Below are 5,906 nucleotides of genomic sequence, written 5' to 3'. Positions count from 1 at the left end.
TCTGCTTATTTTAGCATGGAGGCTTTTGCTCGATATTAATTTGAACACTTTTATCTCTATAGTTTTATGTGTTATAAGGAAAAAGAGTCTTTTCTCTATAGCTTACAAGAGGATTTCAGCTCTAAAAACAAGGCATCTCCTCACCCCTCTCATCTGGGACTTAACTTTTTTTTTTCACTGACTTTGATGTCTTCATGTTGTTCTTTTACATATTTGCATCTTGGTATTTTTCTCTCACTAGAGGGAGGATTGAAGTATTGAAAGGGTTAACATTACACTTGAGGTCTACCTGACTTGCTGGTAACTTGTGGCGGGGAGCTGTGGTTGGCTTGTGTCAAGATCAGCCTCATGGTTGGTTTTTGGTTTTTTATATGGGTTGTAGAGGTCTCAGGTCTCAGCTGCGCTGGGAGAAGGGGACTTGATGATAAGATCTTTACAGCCGCAGCCAGACTTGCTCTCTGGCTCTGCAGCCTCTCCTGCCTTCCTGCCTGGTAGCTGCTGGAGCCCGTCCCGGCCAGACCGGAGCCGATGGGGGGGGGCCGGTGGGCGGCCTTGGGAGGGGGGAAGGGGCCTGGTCCATGCCTGGCCCAGGCTGGACGAGACAGGGCTGGGGGGCGGGACACATGGGACCGGGGCTGGGACCCGCCACCTCCTTACTGACCTGAAAGGAAAGAGAGAGTTCTTGGGGTTTTTCTTCTTTAACATGTGTGTTTCACAGAGGCGTGTCCAGCTTCTCAGTAGTTCTACAGACTGTCAATTACACAAAAAGCTTTGCATCACTTCTCTGAATTTCTTCTCATTCCAAACCAGGACAACTGGGTAATTTTTTTTCTTTTTTAATCTTTTATTACTTACATCCTAGTTTTAGGGCCAATTCTAAATCAGTCTGTATGGTTAACCAGTCCATTTTTATTGGGTAACATTGCTAAGTTCAGAAAACAGATCACCACAACATATCAAAGTGTGCTGAGGAAGGTTATGGAGCAGATCATCTCGAGTGCAATTGCACGGCACATGCAGGACAACCAGGGAATGAGGCTGAGCCAGCATAGGTTTAGGAAAAGCAAGTCCTGCTTGGCTAACCTGATCTCCTCCTATGACCAGGTGACCTGCCTAGTGGATGAGCGAAAGGCTTTGGATATTGTCTATCTGGACTTTAGTAAAGCCTTCGACACTGTCTCCTGCAGCATCCTCCTGGAGAAACTGCTCGTGGCTTGGATGGGTGTACTCTGCTGGCTGGATGGCTGGGCCCAAAAAATTGTGGTGAATGGAGTTGTAGCCAGTGGCACATGGTGTTCCTCAGGGCTCAGTATTGGGGCCAATTCTGTTTAATATCTTTATCGTGGATCTGGATGAGGGGATTGAGTGCACCCTCAGTAAGTTTTCAGATGACACCTATCTGGGCGGGAGTGTTAATCTGCTTGAAGGCAGGAAGGCTCTGCAAAAGGGATCTGGACAGACTGGATCGATGGGCCAAGGACAATTATATTAAATTCAACAAGACCAAGTGCTGGGTCCTGCAATTGGGTCATAAAAACCCCATGCATCATCTTCGTGGCCCTCCTCTTGTATGGAAAATCACACTATGAAAAGCCAGTGTCCATAAAGGAGGCAGAGGAGTTCTGCAACTTTGAATAAAGGGAGAGAGTCCACTGGGCCACATGTCCGCAGGGTTGTCTCTCTTGAGGTTTTGGAGGGCGCAGCCTCCTTTTATCCTAAGCTCCCGGCCACATGCTGCCCTCTTCCTTTCCCTATTGGCTGAGGTACTATGAAGGTGCAGCCTTCCAGAACCACCTACCACATATCCCTCCCCTGAACCTGTCATTTTACCTCAGAAGTTCAGAACTTCAGGCTTGTGCAGACCCACTTGACTGTTTCAGGAGTCAGGCTGTCTGGACTCTGTAACAAACCTGATGCTTGAAGTTAGTAGAGACATTAAGACCCATTTCAAAGACGTTAACACCCATACCCTCACCCATTTCTTTTTAAAGACATCTTCCCTATCAGTGGCATCTTAGTTTCTGTCATCAGCTTCAAAAAGCGTTTCTTCATTTCTCCATTCATGCTTTCTACTTGACCTGAATTCTCAGGGTGCCAGGGGGTATGAAGGTCCATTCCCAGTGAATTCTCAAAGCTGCCATAATCCCTTTGTCAGGAAAATTAATCCACAAACACCAGAGGTTATGTCCAAAAAGGAAACAGGAGTCCTGTAACATTATTTAAAGAAAGGGAGAGGCCATGGGTTATTTCCCCTGGGGTCTCTCACATTGTTAGAGGACGCAGCCTCCTTTTTGTCCTAATTTCCCAGACGCGTTTTCCTCTCTTTCCCCATTGGTTGAGGTACTTGAGAGGTACAGACTTCTCAAAATGCCTAATGCCCAAGTCCCCCCTTCTAATGTATACACCCCCTCTTTTTCTTTTCCTTGTGTCAATCAGTGGAATTCCTATGGAATTTATGGTTCTTCCCATTGTTTCTTTCATCTCTCTGTATCTAACTTTATTTATCAGCAGACCCACAGTTTGTTTGTAAAGACAAATCCCTCATTCCTTTCAATCCCTCCTTTTTTGTTTTATCAATAATTGTATTTACAAACTTTAATTATCATTGACTTAATTTCCCATTCCTGGGTCTTTTCGGTTTTGCAATTATTTGCAGTGACATAATTTTCTGTCCTTTTGTAGCCATTTCTGGATCTATAGGCATGGCTACTACCTGCATCCCCTTGATTACATATTGAATAAGTTGCACTAAGCAAGGGATCATGCATGGTAAGAAGATGAGAGTTGCTACAGCACATACGAGGGAAAAAGCATCCGTTTAACCCATAGTCCACCAGGTAACCATAAAAACATGTCCCATTCCCATCCTTTCTACATTTGGACCGATACATGAGCTAACTTTCTTATTCCCTGTCTCAGTTGGGACAGGCACAGCATGACACGACACGACACAACACTCTGAGTTTCATGTGGCAATAACAATACTTTATTGTTCACCACTTGCTTTTATATGGTTGACTCTGATTGGCTAGAATCTTGATGCCACCCAGTTCACTGACCAATAGCTACCTGCGTACATGCTCGTCAGGGATTGGCTGGCGTCCATTCTCTGCAGCCAAGACCCTCCGCCTCTCAGTGCCCTCTCTCCCAAAGATGTTTCCTTTCTATCACAGGTATAGGCTGATCGAGTTACGGTCACGATTACTTGTGCCTGTGAGGCTTTGAGGTCAACTGTTAGCCATCACAGTTCCCTTTGTTATTTGTTTCCTTACCTTTCCATTGCCATCTATTTGCAAACAGCAGTTTGAGTCATTTAATTTTCTACACACTCCCCCTTCTTCTGCTAACAGATAAACCCAAAGATGAAGTCCAGTCACAAACACTTTTTCCCATGTATACGCCTCCTGTTCTATTTAGACAACAAATGCCTCTTTCAGAATAAAGTCACTATCGGCAGTGAAGACAGAAAGACGGGGACTGAATGTGATGGTCAAAGAATCTGATTTGATTGTGGGATACAAATGCTTATATACTATTTTAGGGAGGCTAGTAATGTTCTACTATAGTGATTGGGTTAAAAATCACATAAACAAACTTATGCATTTTAAACATCTCTTGCTTGCAGAAGTCTTGATGTAATTTTCTTTTTCCAGTAAGTCAGTCTGATTGAATCTTCTTGCAATCTTGATTTAATCCTCAAAGTTCTGTTTGCTCTTGCCAAGGCATCCTGTTATCAAATCTCTTATGCTAACCAGGTCCAAAGTCCGTCATCTGTCTTGTGTATCCCCATATCTCCCCCTTCTCTTTTCAACCAAAACCACTCCTTTAATGGCCTTAATAATTAACCTCTGTGCACATTGAAAAGAGCAAAGTATCATGATTAATAAAATTATTATCAAAATCATCACATACATACCCATCTTAAAAAGAATCTGTTAGCTAAAAACTCCAGCCACTAAAAGGCTCCGGCTTGATCTTTACAAACCAAAAACATTCCTGATGGCAGCCGCAGGGGGAGCATTACTGGATTTAGAAAGGCTGCCAGAAGTATAATTGTACCAAATTGTTTGTGTCGTTGTCGAGGCGGTCACGACACAAAGCAGAGACCACAAGCAGTCTCAGATGGCAACACTTTATTATTGAACATGGCTGACCTTTTATACACTTTTTAATTGTTTATGCTTCTTCTACCCTAACTATTGGATACAATAAATCAACATAACACCATTGGTGAAGAGTTACAGTGACTTAACTAACTTTCTAAATATACTTCATGCAGCTGTGAAGTTCTTATCTTTCTTCAGTCCCTCAATTCTCTTGGTCTCCTTGGTTACAGCCTTGGAGAGAGCTCCTTAGCAGCTTCTTCTTTCTTCTCAGCTTCTTCTTGCTCCTTTAGCTAACAGGCCCGCTGTTAGCCTCTTCCACAATTCCCCCTTTTTGTTTTTAAACACAGCTGCTATGGATTTTTGCAGGGCCCTTTGCAAAAATCCAAGCAGACAGGGGAAACACAAAACAACAATCACAACCATCAACAAAATCAACATTCCCATTCTTAATACAATCATTCCTGTCTTTCATCCATCTATAGGTGCTTTTAAATTTCGTAACTACTTTATCCTATAAAGCCGTGAACTATAATCACCCCAAAGTGCTCAAAAGGAGCTGCAGGAATACTAGAACAAAGGTTCCAAAAACCTGCATTGTCTCGGTCAGCCTAAACCAAAACCACACCCTTTAATTACTATGAAAGCACATGAAGAGCAATGAAATACATATCTTGATTTATATATCTAGATATAGCCTTAGCCAGTGTCATCCGCACGTTCTGCTTCAGCTGCGGAGCCATCCGTCTTGTCCCTGCCTCCTCGCTCCAGATAAGGTTTGACACAGAGAGCAGGAACCCATTGAGGACCATTATCTGTCAAAACACAAGCATAACCTCTTCCCCAGGTTATTAATTCCACTGGGCCAGACCACATGCCAGTAATTAAATCCTTGACCCATACCTTAACATTTCTACGGAGATCTGGTTGCTTAGCATTCAAAGAAGAAAAATGGTAAATAATTGGAGATAACTGTGAGCCAGGTAGGGGACGCAAGAAGTTCAACACATAAACAGCTTTATCTAATCTCACTTGAGGTGACTCCTGTTGCATTCCCCCTTTTTGTTTTTGAACCTGACGTTTAAGAAGACCGTGAGCTCTTTCAATAATTGCTTGGCCTGTGGGGACATGTGGAATACCTGTTGAATGTTCAATGCCCCAAGCACGAAAGAATGCTTGCATTTTTTGCGAAACATATGCTGGGCCATTATCTGTTTTTATGTGACACGGAACACCTAGAACAGAAAAGGCATGATAAAAATGACGAATAGCATCACAAGTTTTTTCTCCTGTGAATGCTGAAGCAATCATTGCATGAGAAAAGGTATCAACCGTAACATGAACATACTTAAAGCGACCAAATTCTGGCATTTTCGTAACATCCGTCTGCCATTCCTCTAAAGCGGAAAGGCCCCTAGGGTTGGTACCATAATATTGAGTGACATGAGTCATGTGACAGTCAGGACAAGAAGAAAGAATTGATCTCGCTTCACCAGGAGACAATTTAAATTGCTGCTGTAAAGCTCGAGCACTTTGATGAAAAAATTGATGAGATAAAATTGCCTGCTGCAACACATTAGGTATGGTTTTGATTGCAGCAGCAGCTACTAGAGAATCTACATAGGCATTGCCTTCAACAAAAAATCCTGGTAACGATGTGTGGCTGCGAACATGCATGATAAAATAAGGATGTTTTCGAGCACCAATGACTGTCCATAACTTCATTAACATGGTAAACAATGGTTTCTCTTGGATATTATACAACACTGCTTGATCTAACTGCTTAACCAAATTGGCAACATA

This window comes from Passer domesticus, chromosome W, assembly GCF_036417665.1.
Source record: "Passer domesticus isolate bPasDom1 chromosome W, bPasDom1.hap1, whole genome shotgun sequence".
NCBI lineage: Eukaryota > Metazoa > Chordata > Aves > Passeriformes > Passeridae > Passer > Passer domesticus.
This window is presented reverse-complemented; position numbering follows the sequence as displayed.